Below are 26,838 nucleotides of genomic sequence, written 5' to 3'. Positions count from 1 at the left end.
TGAGTGAACGATTTTCACTTTCTGTTACGTGAAAAACTAGTCCCCGTACTCGATCACTGGATCGGGGTTACGCTTCCACGAAGAATATCAACTGGAACCGAGAGGAATAAAAAGTGGCAGCTCAAATGCCAAAACCTTCACCTTTACGCGAGATACGGATATTGCGCGAGTACTCGATACTCGGACCATGGTGATGTGGTTGGATGCGGGAATGGACGATCCGCCTGTGGTGTTGAGTTTCATAAAATAAAAAGTGCTACTGTAATTGAAGTTCTGGAGAAAAAAAATGAGTGCTTCGAATAGAGACATCCAGCGATTTCGATAGGCTGTTACTTAACACGGGTCATGTTGGACGTATACGCGGTTGTACTGGACAAAAAATAGAAAATATGCAAAGCGAAAGAGTACACGAGAAGGCAAACAGAGAGAAACACTGTATTTACGGCCACGAAAATTTTGTCTTCGTTCACATTCAAATAGTGCACACACAAACGGTACAGCGAGTGGAGGATATTTGGAAACCTGAGGCTGAAAAAAATTTAGAAAGATCGAATGTGCTCAAACATAATGTACTGATCGATTTTCTATTTTCTCGCCTTGAAGAAATGGCGACAAAATTACTCAATTTTACAATCCGTGCGTTCCATGGCTTTCGCAGTTTGTGAAATTTTGTGATTTCAATTGCTGTGCCAAGTGCTTTCCAAATCCTATTTTGCTTTGAAACCATTCACTCAATCACAATTGAAACTTTAAATATATTTTTACGCGGGACTGAAACATACAGAAAAGTTTTCTAGGTTTCAATACAGATATATGATTACGAGAAATGGTAAGATCTTTCAGCCACAGTTATGAATACGAAAAACAATAGTGATCAAATGAATGTTATTATATTACAGTAACAGTAGCAGCAACAACTGCAAATATTTTTTTTCTTCAATCTATTAGAATTCATAAAAAATATTATCCTTTTTTAATCCCTTCCCGTATTATTTAATATGTCACACATCAAAAGATTCCACTACTCTGCTGAGCGTTCTAGCGCCCTATGTTATGTAAGTACACCACGAGTGAGACTCGATGTTGTACGGGAAAGGGTTAAAACGATTTTGTTTTTTATTCAGATTCGAAAACAATACTCAGCTTAGCATGATAAACTCTAACATTCAATATTTGTATGCACCAAACAAAATTTCAAGGCTTTACACAATAGGAGTTAGAGGTAAAACACGAAAAAAATCAGATACGATAATCGTGTTCTAGTAAAACTATGCGCTTCATTTTTTACTCAATATATGGAGAATACGCTACTGAGTTTTATGCTTATGATTAGACTATTGATTCTGTCCTACCTCTTACCATAGCCCATTGCTCGAGCTTTTCCCCGAACACGGCCCATCTTCCTTTATAGCAGCTGCTTTCCCACTTATTTGGCATCCAAATTTTATTCCGCTTGAACTTCTTCGCATCGCTTGCTTTTCTACGTTTCGTCTTAAATTTGTCCTTCACTATCGACCAGTATTCCTTAATCGGCTTTATCTCTGGGATATTGTCCGTATTCCACTTTTTGGAACTCCCTTTACGTACCCTTGTCGTTTTTCTACTATTTGGTCGAATTTGAACAGTGACAGCTACTCAAAGCAGATCCGAAAAGGCAATCAACCTAATAAAGGCACTTCGTTTGATAAATTATCTGATTCATGGTTACGGAAGTGTTACGGAAGATTTCACATTGATTATCATAGAGATTTCTTGAGCGTTTGCTTTCTGGATATATGACTGCGAAACTCTTGCCATTACCGTCTCTTGGTGACAAATTCGGATTACGTTTGAAAAAAGTCACAACTTATGAATGAGTTTTAGGATCAGCTGCCTATGTATTTTTGCACTTCCGAATTTCTTTTCGATGCACATCATACACCGCGGATTTGGGATAAGTCAACAGTACAGCAAACTCACAAGAGGATTTTTTTTTTATTGAAAGTGTGCAGGATCGACTCGCGACGCACTTGTTCTTGTTCCATGGATTGATGTATGTTCGACTCCCGCCTGAAAGCATTAGTAATGACACGTGCTTTTTTCGCTTTCTCAATGGCTACTTTGTAGGCTCGCGTGTTATCGGTATAAGCTGAAGTATAAGCTAGATGAATTCCCTCAATGAGGAATCCCCCGATTCGATTACAAATCGAACCTAAGATAACCTCGAACTACCATATATTCAGACTTATCCTACCATCTACTTTGCCATAGAAGTGCTTCAGTCTGCTACAACTGATATTCATTGTGAAACTAGTCGTATAAATAATAGCTAAGTGGTTTATATCGTTCCTTGGTTCTCCATCAAGCCCGATATGCATATTCCCAGAGTGACCGCTTACTAAAAGACTCAAGACAAAAAGGTCCCAACTAAATTGGTTCTGGGAAAGAGATAAAGCGATCTAAAAGTGTTATTGTGGTTGGAATGAAAAAGTGAATGCAAATTAAACCATTCGGTACTATGTTGATGAAGATTTGAAGTTCATGAAGCCCGATACTAGAGGAAATCACACAACATTCTGCCTGAATGTTCAATTCAATATCAGACATCCACAATTTCCAGCACTCACTGTACCGAACCAACATGTCGTACGATTGTATTCGATCTCTCACCTTTTCTTAAGATACTCAAACAAACCGTGTTTAGTCGTAGCATTAGTAGTGGTATTAGCACCAGCGCCAGATCGATGTGTCGTATGCACCTCGAGAGCAATCGACCCACGGATTTTACCTTCGCTTTCCCATCATTTGCTCCACGTCAAAACAAAATAAAAACGAGCACACCATAAGACACCGCGCGCAGCATAGTTGCTCTCCCCAATTGGTCTTCGTGTAAGCGCACGCGGTCGTCTCAAACGCACACCAACGATCTCGTTCGGACTTCAAATCATATGATTTCCTTCAAAAGCTCACCATGCCACAACAGATCGCTTTTGGCGGTTTCGCCACCGTTTCATATTTTCTGTTTGTGTGAAAAATCAACTAACCGTAATTCAATAGCAACCGATGGCGAACTATCTATGCTTATCTGTTATCTATCGACTCGTTTCGAAAGGCGGTTCGATTCATGCTGGCGCTTTACGTGGTTCATAATTTTTTTTTCAGTTGATGTAAAGAGCGAGAAAAATAGTGAAAGGAATTGAATGCGCGGGAAAGACGAATCGCGAAAATAGTGCTTCGTTCAGAATACTAGAGGAGATAGTTAAACTGTATGCAATATACCGAAGTGGATTACTGAGAAGCTTGCCCGACGGGAAGAGCTTTCGGCGTAAGGATCGATCGCCTGACGACACCGGAATAAGCTAAATCCTTTAAGTTCCAGGATAACTGCAAGGTAAGATGTATGAATTAAATATTTCAACAGCAGCTCCGTCCCATATGAAATTATTCTTTTTTCTATACTATGTAAAATACAAATGACTGGAATGTTTTCCTTAATCTGGGAATAATTTGGTTGAGTTTCTAAAGGCATTTGTTGCAGATCATTTCTCAACTCTCGAAAAGTCCATATCCACTGTTACTCTGTGATTCAGTTGACAGTCGCAATGTTCTGAGTTGACATGCATCGCGAATTGAGTGATCCTTTACTACTGATTCAGCCTTTTGTGAAGTGATAGATCGAAAGGAGCCAAGTTCTGTTAGTAAAGAGGCTTCGAAAAGACCAGATCAGCCAGAACATAGGACACAATCATCGTATATCGTATTTACTTCATTCTAATATCTCAAATTATGATGCTTCTCCTTCAGAATTTCATAACTAGAGAATAGAAAAAAAATAAAACGAGTAGGATCATCTTGTCATATGGAGGATCTGGTACCAACTCGTCTGGAAGATGGCAGAACTATCTCAGCCATCATTCAAACTTTTGTGGATTCAGCGATATGAGCCCCAGCCGAACTAGAAGAACGACTATTAACACTTCATATGACCTACGTCGGTTAGTGGACTTTTCTAAAAAGGTAGAAAGGTCTGAGCCTAGAGGCACAGACGGAACATAGAGATTCTTGTTAATATAACCGTTCCTTCAGAAATATTGATCGGTCAGTCACCTTTTTTCATTCGTTTATCCTTCATGATGGAGACATGCATTGAGCACGATATGATTAGACAACAACCTGTTCTATGTAATAATTTGATTTGTGCAATTTTTCATATTTTCAGTTGGGACTCGACCTAGATTCCATCAAAGAACATGTTTAATGGTTATCACGGCAACACATACAAACCATAGGCCAAACAATGGGTTGGATGCAACGAAAAAACATTTTTTGAATTTGCTTTCCCACTAGAAGATTTTTTATTTACCCAATTAATCGATCGTCTCAGCTTTTTCCAGTTTTTTTCTGCTAAACAGAAAGTATATAAATATTACATATAAATTTAAAAAAAATACATTAAATTGAACATTTACAGCTTCACCGAAAATATAATTTAATTGCAAAATAAGCAGTTTTGCTTGTGAATGATAATATCGTTGGAGAAAACTAAAAATTCTCCAAGCGTTCTCGTTATATTATCCGTTCCGTCCAGCGCAATCTGCTTTCCACATTTATTTGGTTCAGTTGCACTTTATTCGTTCCCAGATCGTTCGTTCGCAACCGGAATAATTTAGTATTTCCGTTTTCAAAAAGTTTTTGAAGTTTTTAAAGAAAGTTTAGTACCCCATCTATCCCATATACATTTTTCGTAGAGTGACCCCCCTATATAGAAATTATAGACGTAGTCCTACGTCGAAATCTTTTCCTAACATTGTTGCTGTCGTCCAAATATATATAGAGTGTCGCTATCTTCCAAGCCACCTCCTTTCCTCTGATTCTGATAAGTACCTAACATAATTATTGATATGCAAGTCCACAAGTCCACTGCCGGTCCGATGAGACCGGCTCGAAAAAGATGGAAAATTCAGTGTCAGTTCCCGTGGGGCTCAATGTATTAAGTATCTTTGCAAACTCATTTTTTTCCAAACTGAAATGTTTTTGGAATAGGCAATATTTTCATATAACGCAAAAATAGCACTCCTTCAAAAATATGTCCTATGAGCATTATGAGTAACTGTCTGAATTTTAACAGAAAAAAATGGAGAAAAAGCAATGGAAATCTCATACGACAAATATATTTAGATAGTAAAAATCGATGAAGCATTACACTTGATTATGGTTCGTCTATACATTACAAAATGGGCACATTTAAGAAAGTAAATTGAGCTTGATTGTGCATTAAATTCACACAGTTTTCTAAATGTCACACATTGGACACATTTTTTTGGATATTACAGAAGTTTCAAAAAATCGTAGCTCGAAGTTCAGCTGCTAGTGAAACATGATGATTGACAAGGCTGTCGGAAAGTCAATAAACTTTTTAAGAAAAATGACATTTAAAACACACTGTTAAATAAACTTCACACAAAACTGAATTTGAAATAATTTTTTTTATATCTTGAAAAAACCCCCAAAAAAGTTTTAATTAGTTTTTAGAATGCCGTTTCAATTTAACAAATATTGATATATTGTAATGCCGTGTCGGGCTCACCAAAAAGGTTATATAAAATTTTTAAATTGATAAGATTTCGGTCCATTGCGAAATTGCATCCATTTATGAAGTGTTATATGAAATGGACTCTTTACATATTGTATGCGGTGTAGCTTGATCACCATAATTATTTGGAACAATCGATGAAAGAACATTTTATCGCGTCCCATATTTCATAAAGAAAGAACAGACGAGCCAGATTTTTCATGACGGAAAGAAATGATGAAATGCTCCAGACAACCCCTTAACACGCGTTTTCTTAAATTATGATGTGGATCGCTTCCACCTAAGGAGGTTTTAAACAAGCCAAACTTTCTTTTTTTTTTAAGCGAACCCAATGTCTAGTATATTTACACTCTTCACTGCAAGCCAGACTGATTTTGAAATGTTTGAGCATCTGAAACTGATCCAGCGTTTTTATGGAGCAAAGTTTCAAGTTTTTATGGAGCAAAACCGCTAGCCAGACTGACTTACCCAATTTATACCCAATAAGATTTAAACGGATGGGCTTAATTTGCAATATCTCTTCTCTCTTCAAAGTCCGTACGAATGAACGCTGCATTTACATTTCTAGCGAGCGGTACACACGCCTCATTTGCAATGGGATATGAAAATTGAGCCACACGGTTGCACCAATCCCTCGTAATAGAAATTATGGATATGTAAGGACAGAAATCGTTATGTGTAACATATCAAACAATGCTTAGAGTATTTCCAATTCGATTGGTACGCAGCAACAATATTTATGAACATTAAATTTATTTCATAAAAATGTGACATGTTTGATTTTAGTAAAACTAGTTGATTAAGTGTAATACAGAATGCAAAATTTCTTAAAACTATAGAAAAATTTGACGATATTGCGTTGGAGTACATTGAAAAATGGAAGACTAGTCTAGGAGAAATATAACAATATTATACTAACCACTTGTCCTACGATTCAATTCCCAACAGACCAAACACGAGCACATCGAGTCCACTATATTGAGCGAGCGTCAGTGTAATCACCACGAATGTACTTCGTCGTTGTAGTTTGAAGGGTTAAATTCCATTCCTGAATGGCCAACGATTCAATATAGCATTAGTAAGAAAAAAACTTGCTGTTAATATAGATTAAAGAAATTATAAATAATGATATCTCATAAAGGGGAACAAATAATCCTTGCCAGTTGCGAATCGTTGCGGGCAAATGTTTTCAGAAATGGAAAACATATTGCTAGAATGTGAGGAATTCGTGAAGCTTACTGGTTATATAATATTTTGTGTTCGTCTATTAGAACCGCATCGGTTGAAATGACTTTTCTCAATGATCAATACTTGGACACACAATATAGCAACTCAATGTATAAACCACAAACGCAATTATAAATGTCACACAAAACTTTGATCTGGAATGTGGCAAATTGTATTATAACATTTCCAAAAATCATTACCTCCTCCTTTTTTTGGCTTACGTGCCCGTTTTCATGCTTGAGAACTATTTGGTTAGCCTAGCAGTGTATCGAATACTGATCTCAAATTTTCAAAAATAAAAAAAAATCGAATAGATTGTTAAATTTTTTGGTTAACCCTCTACAGCCCAAGCCCGCCTTCAGACGGGCCTCGCGGATTCTCTTTTCAAATTATTCAGACATTATTTTTAATGTTCACCCCCACTAGAACGTCTTTTATGTTGAAAGTCGGAAATTCGAGATAAAAGTGGAGTAGGTTTTTTAGATAAAAAAAAACTTGGGCGGTAGAGGGTTAAACACAGACAGTAGAATGGATAATTCACAAAGATCGCTAATTTCTGCAGAATGATCGTATCTTGGATTTGACACTTCACATAAAATTCTGCACAGTAGTCTTTGTGCACTTCCAGGACGCTCCTGACCAATTCTTCCTGAATTCTGACATGGTTCGAGACACTGCACCATGAATGTGTTCTTGAAAATTGCCCAGTAACGATCGATTGTTCGCAGTTGGGGCAATTTGGTGGGTTGATGTCTTTTTCGTCGTTCATGAAGTTGTTTTCCGCAAACCACTAGGGAGTAGATTACGAGTAATGACCCGTTGCCAAATATGACCAAAATAGAGGAGTCAGGTTATGATTTCTATACAATGGAAGCATTCATCCAAATTAAATCTGAGAATTTACGGTCCCTTTTGAAAAGTAGAAGATCGTAAGCCACATGTGCAAATGACTTGTCAGACTAGCAGCTTTGGACGAATTTTTACATCGCTAATGTCGTATCCGTAGTCGGTACACTCTCCCGAACTGATTTAGTGTGGTCACACGTTGTCATCGTTTTTTAAAATTATAAACTAAAGTATGTCCACATTTTAACTGAAACAAGCAAGGATATTTGCTCATTGGCGAAAAAATAAACATGAAGATAGATTTTGAGCAACTTCCCAGATAAAAAAAATTGACGGACGGAGCAATGTCTGGAGAATACGGCGGGTGAGATAGGACCTCCCATTTCAGCCTTTCCAAGTATTTTTGACCAGTTTTGCGACATGCGGTCGAGCATTGTCGTGCTGCAAAATAACTTTATCGTGTCTTTGCTCGTATTGTGGACCCATTTTTCATCGCCAGTAACGATTCGATGCAAAAAACCCTTTCTTTTATGCCGTTGGAGCAGTTGTTCGCACGTGAAAAACGGCGTTCGACGTCTCGTGGCTTTAATTCATACGGCACCCAATGTCCTATCTTTCGGATAATTCCCATTGCTTTTAAACGATCGGATATGGTTTGCTGAGCTACTCCAAGTGTATCTGCAAATACTTGTTAAGTTTGTGACGGATCTTGATCGAGCAAAGCCTTCAATTCTTCATCTTCAAACTTTTTTGGCGGTCCGGAACGTTCTTCGTCTTCCAAGTCAAAATTACCACTTTTAAACCGTGCAAACCACGTCTGACACGTTCGCTCAGTTGGAGCATGGTCACCATAAACGTCCTCCAAAATACGATGACTTTCCGCAGCTTTTTTTTCTTCATATTGAAGTAATGAAGTAACACTCCCCGCAAAAACACTCTCGTTGGTACGAAATTCGACATATTTGAAGAGGCAAAAAACTATGTTGTTTATGCTTCAACTTTACATATAAATATACTGAAAAAGACACACAATGACAGTAGCTTTCCAACGAATGTCTGGAAATTTGATTCACTGGAATAATAATCAAGTTACGCCATCTGTTGTAAAACCGAAGAAACTTACCGATACACCTAATACAATAAAATACCTTCATATTGTCTACTTCGCAATTTTTCCTTCAAATTACCCCGAGATATATCTGATTACTTAGTAACGCTTTCTAAGTGGACAATACTACGGGACCAATATCAGGCAGCTAGCCGCAGCACAGAACTAAAAAAAAAGACGCAGAGGCCAGGGGCACAGAATTATTCTAAATTTAATAACATGAATGCCATTATGAGCACAATCTGAATTTTATCGGGAAAGCTTCGTATGTTTCATATATCAGCCATCCCATGCCAAACCAATATAGTGGTTTTCAGATTTCCATGAAAGGAAATTTGGTTCTTTGTCGCAAAATATAAGACTAGTATTTTTTTTTTATTTTTCGTTAGGGTTCCTGAAAATCAATTTCTTTAACAGTTTCCCAAAAATTACTTTCTTCACTTTTACTTTCCCATAACTTTTGAACCACTGAACCGATTTAGATGATCGATATGTCAAATTGTAACCAATGAGTTAGCCTTTTATCAAAAAATATTGAACTTGCAAAAAATGGATTTTATTTTAGTAATTATTGATTGTAGTTGTTTTTTATCTTTGGCTTTGGACTAGAGGGCGCTATATTATTTTAATATTTTCTCTTGAAAGCTTAGGATTTTTTATATAACATATCTCGATATCAGAGATGCTATTTTTTTCGTTTTTGCGACATGATTTTTTAAAGTTGCCCGGTGGTCCGAAAAATCATTTTTCCCCTTTTATCCACAAATGACTTTTTGCTAAAATTCATAAGATTTGAACTACTGCACTGATTTAGATGATCTACGTACGATTTTTTGAAGTAGGAAAAACGGGAAAAAATTGTTTTTGCGAACCATCGATTAACTTTAAAAAATCACATTCCAAAACGACAAAAAGTAGCATCTCTGATATCGAGATATGTTATGTAAAAATCCTCAGCTTTCAAGAAAAAAATTAGAAAAATATAGCGCCCTCTAGTCTCCTCTAGTCTAGGCAATGAAAACAACGATAAACGAATACAATCACTAATTAAGAAAACAAAACCCATTTGTTTTGTGAGTTCAATATTTTTTAATAAAAGGCTAACTCATTGGCTCCAATTCAACATATCGATCATCTAAATCGGTTCAGTGGATAAAAAATTATGAATTTTTGGAAAAAGTCATTTTTGGAAAAAAGTGGAAAAAAAATATTTTTCGGGTCACCCTAAAATGAAAATGGGCACCCTTAAAAGATAAAAAAATACCCCTAAAATAAAATAAATCTGAGAACCACTATATCAGTTTGGTATGGAATGGCTCCGGGTGCACCCGTGGCCGAGTGGTTAGCGTCCCACACTATCATGCCGGGGGTTCGGGTTCGATTCTCGTTCTGGTCGGGGGAGTTTTCGTCAAAGGAAATTCTTCCGGCTTGCACTGTGGTCACGCGTATTCTAGAGCTTGCCACTCCAGAGTACATTCGAGGCGTGTTATGCAAGTAATGCTACGTTGAGAAGGCATACGTTCCACTGAAACGTTAGTGCTATCCAAGAAGAAGAAGATGAAATGGCTGACATACTATATTCACGTGTCTACTACGGGTTTTCGTTAATAAACTCTCAAGAATGCGCAAAAAAAAACTCTCAAACTGCTTTTTTGCTCTGTGCAACATTAAAATATCTATAATAAACATTGACTCTATCTTCCGACTAGATTCAACGACTATTTCAACGCCAATTTGAACGAGGTAATTTCCTGCATTCGAGAGCACAAACGCTGCTGCATTGGGGAACCCGAATGCCCTAAACATTCGTGCGTTCGATGCATGTCATGCAAAAGAACTCAACCAATCTGGCCAGGAAAGAATAGTTCAGTTAATTTGCTCATTCACCCGAGCGAAACTACAACCGAGGCGGCGTTCGTTGAGCGTGGTGGACCTGGGGGGGTGGGTTGGCAATCGGGTTAGCGTGAAGGCCATCTAGTTGTGGTCAGCTACACAACCGACCATTCCCTTGCAGACAGGCGGTATTCTTATACCACTCATGGGGGGACAAGCTGCTAAAAGTCGATCAGAGGTAACAACGAATATGTTCAACAAGAAGGAAAAAAGTTAAAACCCGCCCAACAGGCTTGCTTGAACTACTCGCGCATGGGTGCAAAAAATAGTGTAAAGTTTCAATTTTTGCTGGCCTTTGAGACGCTAATACACGAGAGCTCAGGCAGCGAGTGGTTTTCGCAATAAAAAAAAGGTAGTTTACGTGGCGAGTTATTTATAAAATATGAAAGGGCCAGGGCGTGGACCCCTTCGTATGACACAAAGGAAGTGGTTAAGGTTGATCGACTCTAGGTTGGTGTTAAACCAGAAAATCCAATTGGTTGCGAACAGACAAGAAAACATATAATTGTCATTTACAAAGATTTTGTGTCATCAAAAACTAAAATCAAAGATAAGAAGCGAATCGAATTCTCAGCATCGAAAGAAAAATAAAAGTCACATCATTAGAACAAAAATAAGTTTTTTTTATTGACAATCAGTTTTATGAATTTCGCAGAATGTTCGTGAATTATTTTGCTACTTCCTTCTGATCTTAGCTGCAACAGACGGGTTTCAAGTGCCAAAACGGCATCTGAATCTCTATTCCTGTCTATTACTGCCGTAATTCCCTCTGGCCCATGTTGGGCAACTCTTTCTAATTTTAGTTTACTGTTTTCACCTTTTTACCTCAAGTTCTCAGATGTCCATCCGGCCTGACAGTCATATCATCTCTGACTCTCTGATACATTACACATAAACTCGATTCTCGCTTGAGTAAATGCTGTACCAGTGTGTGTACTTCATGTATGGCATCTATTTGGATGAATCTTTTAAGTTTAAGGATGTCATAAAATGTGCTAAATATTTATTTAGGGTGCACTAACCTGCCGTTCTGCACATGGTTGCACCATGGTACTATTTGACAATTTTCATTTTTCTTCATAAAACGACGTTTTTATGCATAATCTTCCGGAAAAAACACTTCCTTTGTGTCATACGAAGGGGTCCATTATAAAAAAGCTTTTAAAAAACTTCAAGTTCAATTGTCCCATGTTGATATCCTGGGCATAACTGTCTCACCATGAATTTTCAAGTGCGTAATCAAGCCTGATGGATTGAAGTGAAGTGATTCCTTTTTTCTCAATTGCCGATTTTTCATATTCTCGGTAGCAAGTACTCTATTGACTGAAAAAATATTAGTGCCTGCGGCGTATTTTATCTTTTGAACATGTCATCTATTTTTTCGATTTGTTTTTGTTTTCTAATAAATAAAAACATTCTATATAAAAAATATTCAGGAGGCACGAAACGTTTCTATGGTGGTTCGACATTCCTCCCCGCTCTCTAAAGGGGGGCTACCATACAAATAAAACACAAATTTAAAATAACTCGGGAACTAATTAAGCAAATGAAACCAAATTTCGCATGTGAAGGTTTTACAGTACAATAAATATTCCTATGATGGCATGGCACTCCTCCATTTTCTGGAAGAGGAAGGGGGTCCTATAAAAATATCACACATAAATATTTCAACCAATCATATTCGAACCAAACATGACACTTGAAAATTTTCGGAAAACACTGAAGGAAAATGGGGAAATGCGGAAAATTGAGTTCCCATATGATCTACAATTACATCGTGATTAGCGTTGTTAATCCTTTGATGTTTGATGTCTATATAAATAAAAATGGATTGCTAAATTTGTTGGTAGGCGCAAAATTCGAGAAAGGAATCGTCCGATATGAGCTGTCTGTATTTTATTATATTTTTATATCAAACATGTATTCCATGAAACGGAGAAACATGTTATTTGCAAGTGATTGAAGAATCTTGAACGAGAATTGTAAATATTTTTCGAGAATATTATAATGACGAGATTTGGTAGAAGTACTAGTATAAAATAATAAAAAAGAAACAATGAATATAGGTGCAATTCAATTAATTACTTGATTTATTAAATAAAAAAGAGAAAAATGTCCACGTGGACAACAGGGGGAGGGATATAGTAAATGTCCACGCTTGTCCATGGAGGGGGCGGGGGAGCCTAGAATCGTGTTTTTTTCCTGTCCAAGTGGTATGTGGACAGCTCCTAAGACAAGTATTACACATCATTTGCTCTCTGGTAAGGTCTTCAGAAACAAACTTTTTACTTTTCGATAATGGATATATAGAGCAAGTTGAATGGAAAGTAATTGTGATTCTGCATGAAAGGACAACATAAAAATACAAATCGGGACAGAACAGAATGATAAAGATTTTGGAAAACCGATTCGAACAAAACCCCAGCAGACTGTACTTAAGGATATTGAGCATCTCAATATTCCTGATTCTTCTCTGCACTACATCCTGAAAAATAACCTGAGAGTTTAAGCTTGGAAGTAATGTTAAGTTCTGAAGCATCGAAAAAAATCCAATGGCATTTGGCCAAAGGAGAACGTGGAAGGTTCAGATCGGAATTCAAATTGCCGACAGAATGCGGATAAAATATTTCTGCACAATAAATTTATTTTGAATTTGTATGAATACATTTTTTGGAAACGGTGTATTACTATAAAACACAGGCAGGGGAAAACGTAATCCATTATTTTTGAGTGAGATTCAATTTTTTTTAACATGCTTCGGATTCTCCGATTTGGGTCAAATATACACAGCTTTGTTGGAAAATTTGTTGCCATTCTCTAAAGGTAGCTTCATAATGCCTCTACCATAGATCTTCTCTTGATCCCAATTTCTTATAACTCTTGAAATTTTCCAATGCGAGAAAAAGTTGATAATCGTTTGCATCCCAATCAAGCTCTCGGAATTGTGTGGCATTGCGTTGTCGTGATAGAACACAATACCTCTTCTGTTGGCCAATTCTGAACGTTTCTGATCAATCGCTAGCTTCAAACGGTTCATTTGTTGACAGTAGAGATAACAATTTAGTGTATTGCACTAAAAAAAATTTAAAAAAAATTAAAAATGAAAAAACTGAAAAAATTTTTTTTTTAAATTAAAAATAAATCAAATTGCACGTATTTTTGTTGCAGTATCGTCACCATAAACATCAATCACAATTACAGCAGCCTTGCATTTATAAAATAAAAAGGGTAAAATGTACCTTTTTTTTCTTTGTTGACCTCCATTGTTAACACCCTGTAACTCACAACTGAATGGAACAAACAAGAAACAACAAAAGATTTTTTTTGTGTCGAATGTCACCTTTACAAAGAGTTTAAACTTGAAATTATTTGATCGATATTACGCGAGATATTGATCACTAAAGCCAGCCAACGAGAAAATAATGGATAACTTTTTCGTCAACCTAATATCAATGTTTATCGTGTTCTGTGTCAGAAACTATAAAAAAAGTTATAAAAGTTATTGAACAGTCCTAAGCTCTGCTCAGCAAGACAAACGAGAGTTTATATTCCTAGAAAGATAGTAGTGAAAATCTAAAAAAAAACAGGAAGTGGGTTATATCTATGGTGTAACCGCAAGGGTGACATAGGACTATAGTTGATTTAGAGATCATTTGTTTGAAGTTGAATCTAAATCCATTCTGAATGAATGAATAAATGAATATTTAGGGGACTTCGAAAACGAGAGCGTTACGTTGAAGGCTCAAGGTTTTATGCATCCAATATTGGATACAAAAAACCTTGTTCTGAAGAATAATATTCAGAAGCTTTCCTGCTAACTGCACTTGATTGACAAATCACAAATTCAAATGTATGTGGTCGCAGTATTATATAGATAGAAAACATTAAAAAAAAACTCGCTTGAATGTAATTTTCAATTCCAAGGGGAACTGGCAGATTATTTTTCAGCAACGATCACTTCTTTCCAGGTTTCTTCTCGATAACCAGCAAACGAAAAGAGTTGCGCGCGTGTATGTGTGTGTGTGTGTGGCGGCTGCTTCGATGTCTTCCCGGGGAACCGTTTTTCGATGCTGATACTCTCTTGGTCACCTTCTCTTCTCCTTCTGATCGATCGGCTTTTCTGCGCTCCCTCACAGTTAAAACAAACTAATTGCGTTTCAGGTCAGGTCAGGCCAGGTAATGAATCCCTCGATCCCTCGCCGTCCAGCTCGTTCAGTAACGATGTTGTCTTGTCGATGTCCTCACGAAAAATGAATGCGTTTCAGTATGCTTTTTGTCCGTGATTGAATCGAGAATAGGTGTGGTTTACGATGGCTATTTGGAATGCAAACTAGAGGGGAATGAACTCTCTGAGTTCGAAACTTTCGGCGACTGAGCAATAATCGATTGAAAATTATATAATTTTCGCGATGCGAAACATTTTCCGTTGCGCGCGCATACAATATTGGATACGAAAATATCCTACTGATGGGGAAGAATAATGTTCAGAAGCTTTCCTGCTAATTACACTTGATTGAAAAATTACAAAATCAAATGTATTTGGTCACTGTGTTATATGGTTAGAAAACATTTAAAAAAAACTCTCTCGCATGAATGTATTTTTCAATCCCCCGGGAACTGGCAGATTAATTTTCAGCAACGATTAGATTTTTCCAGATTTTCCTCGATACTCCTCGATACTAACTCGAGAACCACCTGTTAATAGCACTTGATTGAAAAATATTTGGTCGCTGTGTTATATGGTTAGAAAACATTAAAATAAACTCTTTCGCATGAATGTATTTTTCAATTCCCAGGGAACTGGCAGATTATTTTTCAGCAACGATTAGATCTTTCGGGAATTCTCTCGATGCTGAATGGCATCCAAATGAAAATACTCCTTTCAGTTTGGCCTGCAAAAAACTTTTCTGAACTCTAATCCATCAAATTTGGAGCCCTGAAAAGGACCGTTGATTATATGCTAAGCTAATATAGCACGCTCTCCTCGGATACGATGGGCCAGCTGAATGTCTTCGGGCATGATGTGACGCGTTTTGCGTGGATAGCACACAAATTGGTATCTTCGAATAGGCCTCCTGCAGCGTCATAACCGCGGAACTTTGGAAGCGCAAGTCGGTTTTGAAGTCTTGAGCAATTCCACGAACCAAATGTAGCTTGCAGATCAGCAATTCGGTCGACTAATTAATCGCAATAATTCAACATGCACAAAATGGTGTGGCTGCGGTATGATATTAAATGTAACGCAAAGTGTCCGGATTCAAATACATTACTGTATACTTACTTCAATGTTATTCGTTTCTCTCTCAGGGTAAGCTACGAATATAATAAGGGTGGGGTTTACATTCTATACTTTTATGGTTTATAAAATGATTTCGTTCATTTCTTACTCTACTCTCGCACCGTGAGGACTCGTTTGTTTGGGACCAAGCGGACAGCTCGTTAGTCTTGCGGTGGTAAGGCACCACGAAAGCAGCTCGGATAAGCGCACCAGCCGCAGGAAGTGTGGAGAAGCCACATCGCTATCGACCGGGAACTTTGCGTAAAATTCGTCGCTATCAGAAGTCGCTGATCCGCAATCTACCTTTGCAGCATTTGGTTCGTGGAATTGCTCAGGATTTCAAAACCGACTTGCGCTTCCAAAGTTCCGCGGTTATGACGCTGCAGGAGTCCTATTCGAAGATACCAATTTGTGTGCTATCCACGCAAAACGCGTCACATCATGCCCGAAGACGAATGTCCCATCGTATCCGAGGAGAGCGTGCTATATTAGCTTAGCATATAATCAACGGTCCTTTTCAGGGCTCCAAATTTGATGGATTAGAGTTTAGAAACGTTTTTTGCAGGCCGAACTGAAAGGAGCATTTAGCGAAAATCGTGGTGTCGATAATAATTCGATACCGATAGGTACCATGGATATGGATTTGATAGTGAAGAATATGAAATACATGACATGATGTAGTAAACATTTCCCCATATCGAAAAAATCACTTTGATGAAACTGCATTATAAAATTATTTGTGTACGAATACCGCAATCGATAGTCGACTCTAATTTGCGATGGGTAATTTCCGCGGAGGACTCGATTCCTCCTTTGAGCATTAATAATCTCTTTCTGGCAAAACGAAGTGGTATGAATCACATTATTCGAAAGATAAAATGAAGATGTTTTCTGCCAATTTCCTTCAACCTCCAAACATCTCTTTCTCCAGTTTGTGGTTCTTGTGTTCGCTAATCCTTTCTCACAACACCCATTTCTCGTTTGCGAAATTGTTGAGTAACATCGTTTTCCAGTGCGCGTAGAGCGGGAATTCCTAAAAATTCTTTGCATCTCTAATAAATTGCCGAAAGTGGTCTTACGTTGAACGCACTTGATTGAAAAATCCAAAACGAAATGTATTTGATCGCAGCATTATATTAGTAGGAAGCAAATAATCGCTCGAAAATTACATGATTTCCGCGATGTGAAACATTTTCCGTTTTTCATGTTATGCATCCAATATTGGATACGAAAATTTTCTACTAATGGGGAAAAATTATATTCAGAAGCTTTCCTGTTAATTGCGATTGATTGAAAAATCACAAAACCAAATGTATTTGGTTGCAGTGTTGTATGGATAGAAAACATTAAAATAAACTCTTTTGCATGAATGTATTTTTCAATTCCCAGGGGAACTGGTAGATTATTTAGCGATGATAGTAACGAGTGTTCCGCGCGTGTATGTGTGTGTGATGGCTGCTCCGATGTTTCAAGCGGAACCGTGGCATCACTTTCCTCCCGATGGATTCTCTTCTGGCCTAAGATGCACAAACAGGCTCTTGGTGACACCGTTCATCAGCGCTTTCAAGATAATCGAAGTAAGTTTCACCACAACAGCGACAACATGCTCGAATCGCTGTTCAATTATAACTGAGCGGGTTTACGAGCGGCGCTCGCTTATATACCGATTGGTGATTTCAATAGCCTGTTTTGAAAGCGATTTTAAGGCTATTGAAACAAGTTTTTGGATGAAAAAGTGACAAGTATATAACGCGTAGACATTTTATCTTTTGAATGAAGTGTTTATCATACCTTTCCGTTCAGTTGTTTAAGAGCTATTAACGCTCAAAATCTCGGTGTGCGGCGTAACGCTTTCGTTTTCGAAACTTTGATTTTACACCCCGGTATAGAAATGAAAGACGTAGTCCTACGTCAAAACTAAGATAGTTACATTTCAGGAAATCAGTATGCATGGAAACAAGTTACATTTAACAATTCATTATATATTGCATTCGTGCATTCCTACGATAATCAATCATGGTTTTAAGTAATCTTCTCTTGTTTGGTCTAATTTGTGCTCTAGCTTCTTTGCATCTGAACACAAAAAAAAGAACTTTGCATCGAATTCCACCTCGAGGTTGTATCGAACCGTGCGATTAACTACTCGCCATCCATCTGACTCGATTCGTTTATGCCTTCAAAATCCGTGTGCACGCTACCAAAGGTGGATAATTGAACGGATGCATTCCGTTGGAAACCTTTAGTAGCGTTGAAGGTACGTTCTGCTCGTATATCACCCGCATGTTTTCGTGTCGAACATAGTCAAAGGATGGACAAGGTCGACCCAATTCGAAAGCCACGCGAATTGCCTCTGTACCCTGTTTACGGCCGAGTACAGTTTAGCGTATGCTAATTTCGCTCCCAATTGGTTTCGATCAACGTGCGCTTCAAGACACGCTCGATCGATCGCGGCACCATAACTGCAAATTTCACTTCATAGTGTCCGAATTCTAGTGGCGAGATTGGCTCATCGGAAAATGACAATAATTGTTTTCTGTACGGAACTTGTGGTTACAACATCGAACCATGAATTAACGTTGTAGGTTCATCGATCACAGATTTCATGTGGTAGAGCTACCAACAACTATTTCGCAAACAACAGTGGAAGGCAGTGGCCTGAACAACAGCCTCGCTGCCTGTGAGATACACTTGCCTCACATAATCGAAACAGTTCAGATCCACGTTACAAGTTGAATTGGTAATAAATGTAGCCATTAACACAAGTTACTTAAAAGAGAGAAATTTTCTCACTTTAACGTGAGGAAATTAAAGCTTCCAAAACTCTAGCAGAGAAAAGAAACTGTCAATATGATTTCAACTTCGATTCAAGGTGGGATATAATGGTTCATCATTCTTTTCCGCTATTTCTTCACTTTCATAATTTTATACTCTACCTGTTCAGCGCAAAAAGTAAAACGAAAACCGCTATTTCTTGAGGATGGTCATGTTTATATTTTCATTCGGCGGACAAACAATATAATAAAAACTATGATACAATGAGGCTGGCTTATTGCGTATTTCAATTCGCCACTGCTCGCAGCCACTGGCGGATTTTACATTCACAAACACAAACAGACAGATATGCGTATCATAATAACGGCTCAATGAATGATATTGTTTTCATATTTTCCCTCCCCCAAAAAAACGCCTCTTGTTGTATATGTTGGTGATGAGATGTCAGTTTTCTACAGCGGTGAAAGAAGTGAAAACTATTATGAATGCAGTCTGAAAGGAACATGAAAAAAGTAAAAACGAAAGTTCAGGTTGAAGATAGCAAACAAGATTAGGTAATGGCACGACGAGTCTCACCGTTGGGAAACTGTGGATGGGCGAAACGGGCAAAATTGATGGCTGTTCTCAGCGAGCGGGCCGACACCGATTACCGATGTTATTTAGTAATAATAAAATGTTATAAGGCACACAAGGATGAACACGGTGAAAGGTTATAAATGGGTGAAGGTCAGCGATAACGTCGTTCGTGAGGTTGTAAAATATTTGCCTGTTGACGGGTCTTATACACTTTAGTCAATAAGATTATGATGTTTTATTCTGTCAGCCAGTAATATGTTTATTAGGGTGCCAATGAAAATGGTCATCTCGAATTTCAAAAAGTTACCCATTAAAAAATGTTTACCACCTCGAAAAAACACCCTATGCAAAATATCAGCTCAATCGGACTTAAGAGGGAGTGGCGCAACGGGGTCAAAGTGTGAGTTTTTTGAAAATCGAAAAATCACCCAAGAGGGGAGTAAAGGAAATCGGGGTTTTCGAAAAAAAATTTTGATGCCAAATGTCTTGAAATGGCATGAAACGTCGAGATCTAGTGTTATCTCGAAAAAAAAATTCACCTATTACCGATTACTGTGGGACTTTTTTTTCGGAATGCAAAACGATAAGTATGGTTAAGGTTCCCAAATAAATTAGTTATCTCGACTTTTCATTCGGAACATGCTACGAAATGTTGATTTGCACGAGAATATACCCTATGCAAAATATTAGCTCATTCGAACTTCATTTACTGGTGTCACAAACGTTAAAATTTGAGTTTTTTTGAAAAACGAAAAATCACCGAAAATAGAGGTTTTAAAAAAAATTTATGCCAAATGTCTTAAAATTGCATTACTCGTCGAGATTTACAGTTATCTATACATCTGTTCAAACGTTATTACATAACAAAATTCTTGATGTTACCCAAGAAAAACTGATGACACAACTTCCTTAGATGATTTCGAGCCTTTATCTTTTAAGAGCCTAACAATCGCAGACCACTCTGCAGTTGGTGGTCGCAATTCAGTCCTGAAGTCTCATCCAGTAAATCTCGATTGTTCAGCGCCTTCCCTTCCGCTGCGCGAGCGTCCGCAATTACTGTTTATCAAACGCCATAGAATCTGGACCCAATCCGCTAGATATTTATTTCCCCGAATTTAACAATCTTCTTCTTCTTAAATGGCACTTACGTTCCTAGAGGAACTTGGCCGTCTCAACGTAGTATTACTTGCGTCATTTTTATTAGTACTTAGTTCAGATTTCTATGCCAAATAACACGCCTTGGATGCATTCTGAGTGGCAAGCTCTAGAATACGCGTGCAAGTCGGAGGAAATTTCTTTGACGAAAAATCCTCCGACCAGAACGGGAATCGAACCCGATATAAAGCATTCCGAACGGTGCTAAAACAAAATTATTCAAAATATTAGGGTAAGTGAAATCCACTATTTATCTCGTAAAATCACAAATTTCGCACTGAAAAATCTTTCGCTGATTTAACGTAGGACTACGTTGACGAAGACGGTAAAAGTAAGCATATAACGAATAAATCAAGGATCTTGATCCCTTGTACCAACAACTTGGAAATATTTAGCATTTATTAAAATATAGAAAATGTTTTTTTCCTTGTAACAAACAATTGAATGAAAGAAAAATGCAGAACACTACTTTCTGGTTAGTGTGATGGTGCTGTCAAAACGAGCAAGCCATGTAGCGGAGAGGCACAATTCACCAGACTGGGGTATAAATAATTAGTTCGTGCAATTCAGCACAAAATCATCTATCATTGCTATTCTAATGTTGCTCAAGTCAGCTAGCGAGTGAACATTGTTAGTTATAGCTGAGGATTAATTTTGAAGTTTTCAAAATCTACGACAAAACTACGCATTACGCTCACCAAAAATAGTAAAAAAATATATAAATGTTAAAAATACAGTGGAACCCCCACTATCCGCGAGCGAATAAACCGCCAAAGCGAGCTCCATAATGAATCTATAGAGCTTCCCAAAATTTGTCAGTGTGACGTAGGCGCTTGCTCTTTTGTTTTGGTCATAGCTTCCATATTATCTGATCACTAGTGCACACGACCTCGCAGATGGATAGTTTAATGTTTTCCGTATTGATAAAACATAGTTTTCATGTTGAAATATCTTCATTCCGTGTTTACACTTCATTTTTAGTCGTATATCGCGATATATGTAAGAAGTCGGTTGAATTGAAGTATATGGTGTAGAATACATTAACTATCTTCATTTATAAGACTGATGCAGCTTACAAGCGGTATGAATGATTTGAAGAACTTAAACGAGCAGTATTCTCTGCGCAGAAAGAGATACACACTACAATTTGGCGCAGCTTGGTCAAAACCACCCCGAATGGGTCATGTGAACTGATTGAGAACTAAAGATGACCTACGAATTAGAAGCTTATTGTAATTCATGTGAAATTGACGTTAATTTTGTAAAGGAGTGAGAGTTTTTCCATATGGTTCTATAGTTATGAAACACTGGAATTTTAGTTTTTTTAATGTTTCGCGCCTGGACGTAACAATTAAGTTCAAATGGTCAGTCTTATAAATGAAGATAGTTATCATATCCTACACTATATACTTCAATTCAACGGATTTCTTACATATCTCTTGAAACTCCGAATAAATGAGTGGTTCTATAGTTGTGAAACGCAGTGTATGGCAATATTACGTAAACATCAAAACTATCGAAAATCGTAGGAGTTGAGATAGTTTGGATGGACACTATTAAAAAAATGTTATACCAAATTCGATGGGTGGAGTGAGAAGAAAAATGCGGGTATACGGATTGGGAGAGGAAATAAAATAAAATAAATAAAGCAAATTATCTCTAACTAGTAGTCCTTCATTTCCTGAAAGCTTCAACAGAATACGATAAAAGGTGGGATCGATGGTATTTAGAGAGTAGTATTTTCGAACAGAAACATTAGTTAGTGGAGATATGTAAAATAACATTTCTTCGATAATGAACAAAAAAGATTTTTGGAATATGTTGGCATTGTTGCGTCAAAATAGTTTATTGCAATCGTGATCACTTCTTAATTCAGTAAATTCTCTCGAGAATTATCCACGCCGTACACAAGTCTACGTAGTATTTGTCATAACCATTTGCTTCAATGATAAATACATTAGAATGAGTACCGTTACCTCCTGGTTAGTGAAAACAATCAATCATAGCTTGTATCCGGGACGATGGCACGCTGTACCAATGATTTATCAATATACATTGAAACCACAACAATTATGACTAATATGTATCGCTTATATCAGTATCGTAAGTATCAATCACTCATTGCTGATTATTAAAAAATACAAAAAAACGGATTGACGTTTTATAAAATTCATCCAATTGTATCTGAGCGGGCGATAAGCTGTGGCGCATTGTTCTATTAATAAAAAAAAATAGTCGACATCACACCTCGATCGCTTGGCTGCTCTCAAACAGAGCAGAAAATCAAATGACAGTGAACTAAAATTTTTAGATATAATAACTGCGTAAAATTCCCATGCATTTTAATTAATATGATCAAAAAGAAAGCGAAACCAGCTCAGCATAAAATTGTATTTTTAACACGCAACACATGCGTCAAGTCTGTTACATTCACAGCGCGAAATGTTTTTTTTTTCTCCAACATCAGATAAAGCCTCTGCCTGCGACAACGACAAATTATGACTTGTTTTTCTAGTTTTGAACGTTCCCATCAAATCGAAAACAGCTTCTGCATCGACTTATGAAAGCCTTCCGTCCATACTAGCACAGATAGAGCAGATTTGTGTTACAACATTTCTGCAAACGTTTCAATTTGGCAATATTCTGAGAGACCCTGACAACGACACAGGGGGCTGTTTGCGGTATACATATGTTCGTCTAGCACAACACTACCGGCCAATGAGAGCATAGTGAATTTTCACACGATTATGCTCTCGTGTTTATGGACCACTCTTGCCGCAACCACCTAGGGAGTGTTGAAAATGAAGGTAGTCTTATTAATGGATTTTGCAACTTTTCAACAAGAAAAAGAGTTACATAATCTATCTGATTGGGAGTTTACACCCGCCCGTGTGGACCACTGAACTACGACATTTTTGAACAACGCTAGAAGGCGAGATGGAGGCTTAGATCTGGGCGATTCTGGAGGCAATTTAAATGAGGGGTGTACGGTTCACAATAAGGTCAGCGTAAATAAACTGAGACGGTTTTCGTAAATTATATAGCACGGCAATTCGTGCTCCTTTATGGTATGTTCATTGACCGTCAACTATCACAGCATACAGCTCGAGTTGTACATTCGTGATTTTTTGGATATAGGCTCAGTTTTTTGTGTAGCGGTAAAAAGTTCGAGGTGCAATATAGGAATAGAAGGTTTATATTTCGAATGTCCAACAAAATTATTCATGCTTAACCACTTTCTGTCTTAAGTTATAATGGCCCATACTTCGACAAAAGATTCATATTGCCTTTAGAAGAGAAAAAGCTCGGAGTGACCGCCGTCGCGGCTGCTGAAAACAAAAGCCACTCGACCTTGGAAACAAACCAATGATTGCCATTCGCAACATACACTTAACACTTTTAAAAGGTTCGCGGTTATTTATGCAAAATAGCGCCGCAATAAAGGTTAACTAATAAGAAAACAATCAATCCATTAGATGCCAATGAACATTTTCGACACATTGGCTCATTCATCGCAACTGCACACATCGAGCAACGAGCAGTCGACGATGGCATAATGTGGTTAAAAGCAGCATCAGTGAAGAGTCAAGCGAACCTCGGTAGCACACAAGCATCAGTCTACTGGGCTGTGATGGGTTGCAGATGTTTTGTTACCTATCAATTATATGTACACTTTGGATCTTCGCTTCCGTTCCGTTCGCTTTCGAATGGCTTAAATGTCTTGACTAGTTTGAGGACAGTGGTAACGACGTAGACCGCATGTTGCATCTCACCGTTTGTGTAGAAACTTCGTTTGGATTTTGAATTCTCCAAAAATTATCGATTAGTATGTACTTGAAAATGTACAATTCTTGATTTTCTAAAACATATGTTTCAACGACAAACGGGTCAGCGTGATTATGAAAAAGAGTACAATGGAAGACCACGATTGGATCTGAAATCGATCATGAAGAGTCTCTGAAACTGGGGATACGTATAGTATCTCGTCTAAGCGAATGAACTAACAACGTTTGATGCATTCTAAGACAAGATTAGAGTATCATTGGTAAGACTACAACCGAAATCCCGAAAATTGAACTCTCGAATGGATCACCTCAAACGTAGTCATGGCTAACATTTGAATGGAATTATTTTTAACAAGAAAAACACCGTACACCAATTTACCAGTTCTGATTAAAGCCTCATACACTTTTGCATTTCTTTTTGTTTTATTTGAAAATGAAAAACAAACCTCATAAAAATCACACTTGTATACATTATAATATACATTTAAATAATAATCTCATGAACTTTACCTGTTTCTTAAATTGAAGAAAAAATCGTGGATAAAATAGGCGGTAACAAAACTAGCATTCATGGGCCAGTGATTTGTCGTGGAAAGTGTATTGGATTTCATGTTGAGTTATTTTTTTTCACGCTGTTCAATTTTCGGCCTGAACGATTATTGAATCCGAAAAAGCATGTATAAGGTGTATGACTGGTGTAACTGATATATCGATCCTCTAAACCAGTAAAATAGTTCAAAAGTTAAAGTTATAAAAGTTATAAATTTTTGGAAAAAATGAGATAAAACGATTTTTTGGACCACCCTAAAATGGAAATTGTCACCCCCACGAAAAAATAAAAAATACAGGTCTAATATTTTGCGATAAGGAACAAAACTTCCACTTTTCACGAAAATCTAAAACTACTATATCGGTTTGGCATGGAATTACTGAATATTCTAATACCTTCCGTAGGGTTTAGCCGTTCTATTCGACATAGTTTGGTGTTATCTAGTCTGTATCACGAAATGGGAATACGCTAAATGGATAAGTACTGTGACAAGTCATTTTTTTTCAACTTGTATTCTTGGTGAAATCGAGATAGTCAATAGAAGGCTAATCGATATACTTGAAAGGAAGGAGCTCTTGAGCGAATGACAGTTCGGATTCCGGTCTCGATAGCTACCAAATAGAACAAGGCAAGCTTCGAGCCTCTATAATTATTTCGACTTTAGATTAGTTGATAGTTTTTTTTTCCAAAATATACATTTTACTAAGGCACATGTGGCGTTAGCCTGACGGGACCGGGAGTCCAATATTTTGACAATTTTTGTCTTACAACTATGTTAGTAATATGTAACCGATTACTCGCGGTTGGCTCGAGGTTAGTATTACAAAGATCTCATAATTGGGATGTTGCAGTCTCCAGTACTATGTATGTGTGGCCGACACGGGATACTTCCTATTGGGGTGTAACTGACCATTGAACAGCGACGCCCCCCTAGTCTGTACCTCATATCAATCGTGGTGCATGTCTTTTCACTCGAGGAATTCAGGGTAGAATGGTCACTGGGCGGTACAATCTTCAGCTCGTGTAGAGTTGCCATGAGCGGTACAACCTTTGGCTCTTGTTGAATGATCAGTGGCCTGCACAACCGTCGACCTGTGCATCTGTAAAGAGTATGTGTATGTATTGCCGCGACTAAGTAAAAGTTTATCGATTGGATAGGAGGGATATGATACAGGGACACAACGGAGGAAACATCATCGAACGTTGACATCGGCGTTTCTGAGGAACAGGTATAGATGAAGCAGAAGATCAGGATCACGGCTACCTAAGATATCCTGGACGGGGATATCCGATTGTCTACCTAGTGCCCTCAATGCTATGGAAAGCTGAGAGCGGGCAGCATGGAACCGGATACACGACCAGACAACATGCTCGATGTCGTGGTTTAGGTTGTAGTGATTGGACATAAGCCGAGATATCACGCGAATGAAATCACGACCTACATTCAATCCCTTTAACCATGCACTCGTCGAGACCTTAGGGATAATCGTGTGTAACCAACGACCGAACTCGTCTTCACTCCACATGCGCTGCCAACTTACGAGCGTGTGCTGACGAGGAATGTGGAAAAATTCATTATAAGCAATTTACCTTTCAAAAAGTGTGCCTTCTGATGCGCCCACCTTAGCTAGCGAGTCCGCTTTCTCATTCCCCGGAATTGACCCATGCTAAGGTAATCTTGAATAATTTTTCGACCAAAACGCTCAAGAGATGTCTTATTCTTGTTAGGAAATAAGATGAGCGTTTATCAACTTTCATTGAGCGGATTGCCTCTATTGAGCTGAGACTGTCTGAAAAAATAAAATAATGGTCGATGGACAATGTTTCAATGATCCCTAGTGCGTAGTATATCGCACCCAGTTCAGCGACATACACGGAACAAGGATCTTTGAGTTTGAAAGAGGCACTGGAATTTTCATTGAAGATACCGAAGCCAGTGGACCCGTTTATGAATGAACCGTCAGTAAAGAACATTCTATCAGATCTAACTTTCCCATATTTTTCCGCGAATATCGACGGAATAACATTGGATCGTAGATGATCTTGGATTCCATGGATTTTTTGTCTCATGGACAG

General features: G+C 37.8%; 1 protein-coding gene across 3 annotated transcripts in view; it reads left to right on the top strand.

Moving 5' to 3' along the window:
* The window catches only part of LOC129775792 (chitin synthase chs-2), an 87,863-nt gene that overhangs the window by 187 nt on the left and 60,838 nt on the right, over positions 1-26,838 (top strand). For 2 of the 3 annotated variants that reach the window (XM_055780894.1, XM_055780893.1), the window contains exon 2: positions 3,142-3,370. The gene's annotated coding sequence lies outside the window, so the exon portion shown is untranslated. Of the gene's footprint in view, positions 1-9; positions 830-3,141; positions 3,371-26,838 lie in introns of those variants that run through there. The other variant, XM_055780895.1, reaches the window with a different exon arrangement.

This window comes from Toxorhynchites rutilus, chromosome 3 (genome assembly GCF_029784135.1).
Source record: "Toxorhynchites rutilus septentrionalis strain SRP chromosome 3, ASM2978413v1, whole genome shotgun sequence".
Taxonomy (NCBI): Eukaryota; Metazoa; Arthropoda; class Insecta; order Diptera; family Culicidae; genus Toxorhynchites; species Toxorhynchites rutilus.
Note: the sequence above shows the minus strand (reverse complement) of the source record. Positions and strands in the feature narration are given on the sequence as shown.